This window comes from Mus caroli, chromosome 9, assembly GCF_900094665.2.
Source record: "Mus caroli chromosome 9, CAROLI_EIJ_v1.1, whole genome shotgun sequence".
NCBI lineage: Eukaryota > Metazoa > Chordata > Mammalia > Rodentia > Muridae > Mus > Mus caroli.
The window spans coordinates 9,433,224-9,441,139 of record NC_034578.1 but is presented as its reverse complement, the minus strand read 5'-3'; the positions used below and the strand labels follow the sequence as shown (position 1 = coordinate 9,441,139).

Genomic DNA, 7,916 nt, shown 5'->3' with positions numbered 1-7,916 from the left:
AGATAAGATGGAACAATCTTTTGTACTTAAACATTTAAGAGATTATGCATCTTGATCCAAATGGGTAAAATCATGACTCTATGGTTCAGAAGAGGAACATATTTGGTTGTCTGGGAATGTCAGATAAGGTTTGTATACTCATGTCTCATATACAAGGAGACATTTTATATAATACTCAATTCTATAGATCAAAGCTGATGCATTTTAAAATTGTTTATGAAGCAGCTGACATGGGAGATGAAGAACCTGTAAGCAGTGATAACACATGAAGGATTAGAACTCAGGATCCCATGATCTTAAGAAGGAAAAGACTTATGAGAACCATCAAGATAAAATAGAAACATACAGAAGGAAACAGACAGCTTTACAGATGGATGAACCGTAAATGTGCTCCCAGGTGGTTGAGAGATATTGCTGATGTCTGTTCATAGCAAGGTATGGTTTAAATAAATCACGAGGGAAAAGTGATAATGGCCACAACAAAAGTAAAAAACAAGTGTGCCCTTATTGTAAGTCAAGAGCTACAAATTAATAGCCCAAATGTTCATACTAAGAAGATAATGTCATCCACTGAGAAATTGACTTTTGTTATTTTTCATAAGCCCAGGAACAATAATACTCAAAGCCCATGCTAGATCTGTAGTTGATTCTCTTTACTAGTTACTTACTCTGTTCCGTAAGAGCTTGGAGGAAAGTGAACTGACTATTATCTATAGTGTGACCTTCACCAGGCCTGGGATCCTTTTAATACATTTAACATGATTGAAGGGACATAGAGACTCATGGTCAGTTCATATATTTGGCCCATTTAATATCTTGGTAGTAATGAAAGCCATGTGAGAGAGCAGCTTGGAAAGTACTCAGCACACATTTCCTGTGTCTGTTAGGATTTCTATTGCTGTGAAGAGACACCATGACTACAGCAACTCTTTTTTCCCCCTCTGGCATCTCTTATAAAGGAAAACAATTAATTGGGACTGGTTTAGAGTTCAGAGGTTGCATCCATTATTGTCATAGTGAGAAGGCATGGCATATGCAGACAGACATGGTGCTGGAGCTGAGAGTTTTACATCTTGATCTCCAGAAAGAGACGGAGACACATTAAACCTAGCTTGAGCATCTGAGAGCTCAAAGTTGCCCTCATAGAGACACATTTCCTCCAACAAAGCCACACACCTATTCCAGCAAGACTTCATGTCCTAAAAGTGTCTCTCCTTATGGTCCAAATATTCAAGCACATGGGGCTATTTGTGTACAAACCACTACATTGTGTGAAGCATGCAGAGAGGATTGAGTTCTATGCTAACTGCTAGGTGAGTAGGGGAGCAGGGCAGGGGGGGGGTATAAGGGACTTTTGGGATAGCATTTGAAATGTAAATGAAGAAAACATCTAATAAAAAATTGAAAAAAAAATCTCAATGAACATAATAGAAAAAATCCAGTCTTGCTTGGACTGCTAAAACACAGACATGTTAATGAAGGAACCAAAATGGGACCTGTATGAGCAGAAATTGGGCATAATTTTATGCTTTCTGTATCATTACACACCAAAAATTCAAACTTTCTTAAGGACAGACACTTGCAATGAGTTTAGATATCCAGAGGATATGTTAGGACTGTGCTAATGGAAGATGAATGGGAGGTAGCAGGAGCAGACTCCTGACTCTAATATATATATATTATAGAAATGGACAGAAGGGGTGACTGGGTGCATGGCCACAGATGGAAGATTTGCTCTGAATTTTAGATATCCTCAAGAGAAGCCTCCAGACCAGATCTCATTTTGTACTGAGTAGCAAATTAACTCCTGCTCTAGTCCCTGCTGTGCACAATCACTGAGGGGCAGCTGTCAGAGGAGCCATGGCCATAGGTGTAAAGTGGTGGTGGCTGGACTGGTGTCTGTCTGTCAACAAGGATTTCCATTGCCCTTAGAGAGACTTGAGCAAGTCACCATTGCTCGTGTTATCTGACTCAATATAAACATTCTCTGCTCTGAACTAGGAAATAAAGGTTTCCTCAGTAAGAACTGGAGAGTTTTGACCTATTTTGATTGTTTCAAATCCTTTCTACTCCAAGCTGGATCTACCTGCCACCAACTGGACTTTCTTCTGTGCTTCATGCAGTGGTTGATATTAGAGACAGATTCATTTGTGTGTGTGTTTGTGTCAGTGAATGTGTGTGTGTGTGTGTGTGTTTGTGGTTGATATTAGAGACACGTGTGTGTGTGTGTGTGTGTGTGATACAAGAGACAGATTTATTTGTGAGTAAGTGTGTGTTGTTGAGAGGGGGAGAGAGAGGGAGAGAGAGAGAGAGAGAGAGAGAGAGAGAGAGAGAGAGAGAGCAGATTACAGATTACTGGTGCATATAACCACTACTAGCTTAAAGACAGACTATAGCTGCAGATTTCCACATAAGCAAAAAGCCCTTCACATACTTTCTTGATTTTTTTCAAATTAGGGTCTTTCTGTAGCCTATATATAGCAAGGCCCAGTAGGAGAAGGACTGAGACTTTATCATTCTAAAATGTTTCCTTTGTAAGAATAAATACAGCAATCCCCCCCCCCCAAGTCACAGATAGTTGCCAAGACAGTGGCCACAGGTGGAGATTCAGATGTGTAGTGTATTGTTTGGAACACCATGCTTGGTTGGGAATGAGATACGAGTCTCTGGCTGCCTCTATCTTTGCTTTTTGTCCTGAAGGACTTAGCACAAGTAGCAACATGGCATTGGTTTGGAGATGCCAGACTGTTGGAGAGAAACTATTTACATTGCTGTGAGGAAAGACATTGGCAGGTGTATATCCTGAATAAATAAAGAAGCTTGGAATTGCACACCTGGACCCATAGAGCAGCACTGTGGAGGAGACCTGCTGGGGTGTAGGCTGATTACCAGAGTGCTTGTGAACTGCTCCGATACCACTGGTGAGAGGACTGTGGCTAAGTTCATGTCCTTCTCTAAGCCACTCCACCAGTTCCCTCCAGCTTTGCCTGGATTTGTGTATGAATTACATTTCCTCCTAGTTAGGAATTTTTTCTTGGTGTGTGACTCATCCAGGCTTGAGAAACACTGTGGTATACTAATGCTAGGTTTGGGTAAAGTATCTTTCTCCTGCAAGACCCAGTGGTTCATTAATTTATCTCCAGTTACCATGTGATGGTCTGGAGGACACAGATTCAGAGAGAAAGAAAACATGTCATCACATTTGAAGTACAATTGATCAAACAGCCAGCTGTCACCCTGGTTAGATAAAGTCTAACCGTCTAACCCAGACAATGAATGCTGACCCATGCAGAATCTAGATGATCAAATTACAGAACATTGAAAAGTTTCCCATTTCTGTAGCTTTCAGGAAACCTGGAAAATTCTGCTCAGCAATATCATTTATCATGCACCAAGTGCTTATCACATTAAAATACCAGAGATTAATGTTAACATAGCAAAATACAGATGTAGGTTAGGTGAGGTATAGATGCAGGAAGGAAGCCTCAGACAGTTTAAAATTATTAAGGTAAAATATGACATGCTTTAAATTTTTTACCTTAATATATATAATACATATATTATCTAAGATTAAATATTTACAGTAGGCAACTGCTGTAAATACTTCAATAGCCATAGTAAATGAGTGCTAGCAGAAGTATATGGACTATAGAATTTGGTTTCTAAGGTTTAATTACCATTACTTGGTACTGCAAAAGCACTGTGGTTCTTGCACATTACAAAAATTACAGCTGTGTCAATTCTGTGTATTAGTTTATAGTCTAGGTAGATTGACTGACTCCCTAGTGTACTGTTTTACTACTTTTCCACAAGTGATTCCTCCCTTCCACCTTAATTTGGTAATAATCTGCATAGCTCTTGTTCAGTGGACAATATTGGACTCTTAAAGTGGACAATACTGGACAATATTAGACTCTTAAAGTGACAAGTACAACCTTTCTTTTGATGTAGGTTATAGAGTACTGAGATTTGAAAGAAAGCATCAAGAAATTGCAACATGAATGATGGATGAAGTAAATCAAGATGGATTAACAGCTGTGGTATAGCTGTGAGCATTGCAAAGCATCATGCAAGCACAGGCAGAGCACACTTGGAACTAGAAAGAGGAAGACTGGAGAGCTACACAGATTTCCAAGTACTTTAACTTTTCAGTCCTTTGTTCATCTTGATGGCTTTTAGGCCTCTATCAAAGCTCTGCTTTTATTTTGAGAACTCTGTCTTTCCTTCAATATTGTAACATCCCTTTATCCATTTAAATAAAACACATCTTGTTTATTTTGTCTGCTTACACTATTTCCTTTCTCTCTTCCCACTTAACCTGAAAATTGTTTGAGGGATGATATCTTCACTTGCCATTCGGAGGTCTCTGTGCTTATGATGATGGCTCAGCATACAATGTCCATAGACAGTAAAATGAATGAGGACAGGGTTGAAGTTGGAGGGAGAAACACAGTTATCCATTCAGAGTGGACCTTATAACTTACTTCCTTTTTGTAAAGAAAATAATGTATTGTATGGATGTAAACCTGTCAGTTAAAAAAAAAAAACCCTAATGGCCTGGGGAGGAGGTATGGGATGTGAAGCAATCAGAGGATGGATGGGTGTGTGTGTGTGGGGGGAATGGAATATAGAGTGTAAAAAAGAAATTAATTAAAAAAAAACTATTGCTTATAGGAAATGGGACATTTGAGAGGCAGAAAGTATTCTGGGATAGAACCAAGCTTGGGAGATTCACCTGGGGAGATGTGACAAGATGGGAACATGGTATCTGAGCACAGGTAGTCATTCACATGGCAGAATACAGATTAGACCAAATGGTTTACAATAAGTTGTGACCAATTCAGAGAAGAGCCTAGCTATATGGTCAAGTTATTCGTAAATATATTTGAGTTTGAGTCTTATTTCTTGGAGCATGGGGCTGGAAGGGAGAAGCAGTACCAAACATCTACACCTCTTTCTTTCCTTCTTTCTTTCTTTCTTTTGTTCAATAATTTATTTTTATCCACTTTATGTCACAATCACAGCCCCTCTTCTCCCAGTCTTCCAACCACAAATACCCCCATTACTCCCTATTCTTCTCCTCAGAGAAGGGGAGGACCCCCTCAATGATTGTCACCCCACCCTGGGACATCTAGCCATTGGTGTTCTGTTTAGGATTTTTTCCCCTGTGCCCATATCTTCCAGGCTTTTCCCAACTTTCTTCTCTATTAATTTCAGTGTCTCTGGTTTTATGTGGTGGTCTTTGATTTACATAGACTTGAGCTTTGTTCAAGGAGATAAGAGTGGATTAATTCGCATTCTTCTACATGATAACCGCCAGTTGTGCCAGCACCAATTGTTGAAAATGCTGTCTTTTTTCCACTGGATGGTTTTAGCTCCCCTGTCAAAGATCAAGTGACCATAGGTTTGTGGATTCATTTCTGACTCTTCAGTTCTATTCCATTGTTCTACTTGTCTGTCACTGTACCAGTACCATGCAGTTTTCTGTCACAATTGCTCTGTAGTACAGCTTAATGTCAGCATGGTGATTCCACCAGTGTTTCTTTTATAGTTGCGAAGAGTTTTTGCTATCCTAGGTTTTTATTATTCCAGATAAATTTTCAAATTGCCCTTTCTATCTCAGTGAAGAATTGAGTTGAAATTTTGATGGGGATTGCATTGAATCTATACATTACTTTTGGCAGGATAGCCATTTTGACTATATTAATCATGCCAATCCATGAGCATGAGAGATCTTTCCATCTTCTGAGATCTTCTTCAATTTCTTTCTTCAGAGACTTAAGTTCTTCATATAGATCTTTCACTTCCTTAGTTAGAGTCACATCAAGGTATTTTATATTATTTGTGAGTATTGTGAAGGGTGCTGTTTCCCTAGTTTCTTTCTCAGCCCGTTTATCCTTTGTGTAGAGGAAGACCATTGATATGTTTGAGTTAATTTTATATCCTGCTACTGCACTGAAGCTGTTTATCAGGTTTAGGACTTCTCTGGTGGAATTTTTAGGGTCACTTATATATACTATCATATAATAGTGATATTTTGATTTCTTCCTTTCCAATTTGTATCCCCTTGATCTCCTTTTGTTATAGAATTGCTCTGGCTAGAACTTCAAGTACTATACTGAATAGGTAGGGAGAAAGTGGGCAGCCTTCCCTAGTGGCTGATTTTAGTGGGATTGCTTCCAGTTTCTCTCCATTTAATTTGATGTTGGCTACTGGTTTGCTATAGATTGATTTCATTATGTTCAGGTATGGGTCCTGAATTCCTGATCTTTCCAAGACTTTTATCATGAAGGGGTGTTGGATTTTGTCGAATCCTTTCTCAGCATCTAAGGAGATGATCATGTGGTTTTTGTCTTTGAGTTTATTTATAAAGTGGATTGTGTTGATGGATTTCCGTATATTAAGCCATCCCTGCATCCCTGCGATGAAGCCAACTTGGTCATGATGGATGATCATTTTGATGTGTTCTTGGATTCAGTTTGTGAGGATGTTATTGAGTATTTTTGCATTGATATTCATAAGGGAAATTCATCTGAAGTTTTCTATCTGTGTTGGGTCTTATGAGGTTTAGGTAACAGAGTAATTGTGGCTTCATAGAATGAATTGGGTAGAGTACCTTCTGTTTCTATTTTGTGGAATAGTTTAAGAAGAGTTGGAATTAGGTCTTCTTTGAAGGTCTGATAGAACTCTGCACTAAACCCATATGGTCCTGGGCTTTTTTTTTTGGTTGGGAGACTATTGATGATTGCTTCGATTTCTTTAGGGGAAATGGGACTGTTTAGATCTTTAATCTGATCCTGATTTAACTTTGGTACCTGGTATCTGTCTAGGAAGTTGTCCATTTCATCCAGGTTTTCTAGTTTTGTTGAGTGTAGCCTTTTGTAGTAGGATCTGATGATGTTTTGGGTTTCCTCAGGATCTGTTGTTATGTCTCCTATTTCATTTTTGATTTTGTTAATTAGGATGCTGTCCCTGTGCCCTCTAGTGAGTCTGGATAAGGGTTTATCTATCTTGTTGATTTTCTCAAAGAAGCAGCTCCTCGATTGGTTGATTCTTTGAATAGTTCTTTTTGTTTCCACTTGGTTGATTTCAGCCTTGAGTTTGATTATTTCCTGCCCTTTACTTCTCTTGGGTGAATTTGCTTTCTTTAGTTCTAGAGCTTCTAGGTATGCTGTCAGGCTCCTAGTGTAGGCTTTCTTTAGTTTTGTTTTGGAGGCACTCAGGGCTATGAGTTTTCCTCTTAGGACTGCCTTCATTGTGTCCCATAAGTTTGGCTATGTTGTGGCTTCTTTTCCATTAAACTCTAAAAAATCTTTAATTTCTTTCTTTATTTCATCCTTGACCAAGGAATCATGGAGTAGAGTATTGTTCAGTTTCCACGTGAATGTTGGCTTTCTATTATTTATGTTGCTATTGAAGATCAGCCTTAGTCCGAGGTGATCAGATAGGATGAATGAGATAATTTTGTGAGAAACCCAACTGTGGGAAACTGGACCCTCAACAACTCTCACCTTGAAGATCTGCTGACCCTTTGATGGCAGTTATGTCATCCCCTCCTTCATGTCTCCACTTGGTGCCTGAGGCTGTTTAGATAAAGCCAGTTTTGCCTTCTCCTTCATGACTCCATTTGGTGCCTGGGACTGTTTAGTTAGGGCTGACACTCCAAGATAAACTGCAGGATGTTTGAAGGCTGCCTGGGACTGCTTTAGGGCCGGCATTCCAAGATAAGCTGCAAGATGTTTGAAGCCTGCAAACAGTATCTGCCCCAGATGTCCATCCCTTTCTCTGTATTTTTATTATACCCCCTTGACCCCTCCCTATTTTTCTCATTGTGTGCTTATAACCAGTCTCCTAGCCTCCATTAAACAGACCTTGACAACTCTTTGCTTGGTCTTGCTTCCCTTTCTCTACCCGTT

General features: G+C 39.3%; 1 long non-coding RNA gene across 1 annotated transcript in view; it reads left to right on the top strand.

The window, feature by feature from the left end:
- Positions 1-4,274, top strand: part of LOC110301059 — a 6,272-nt gene extending 1,998 nt beyond the window's left edge. The window contains exons 2-3 of the long non-coding RNA XR_002378669.1: positions 223-435; positions 3,952-4,274. This is a non-coding gene — a long non-coding RNA (uncharacterized LOC110301059). The remainder of the gene's footprint in view (positions 1-222; positions 436-3,951) is intronic.
- Positions 4,275-7,916: the final 3,642 nt, after the last annotated feature.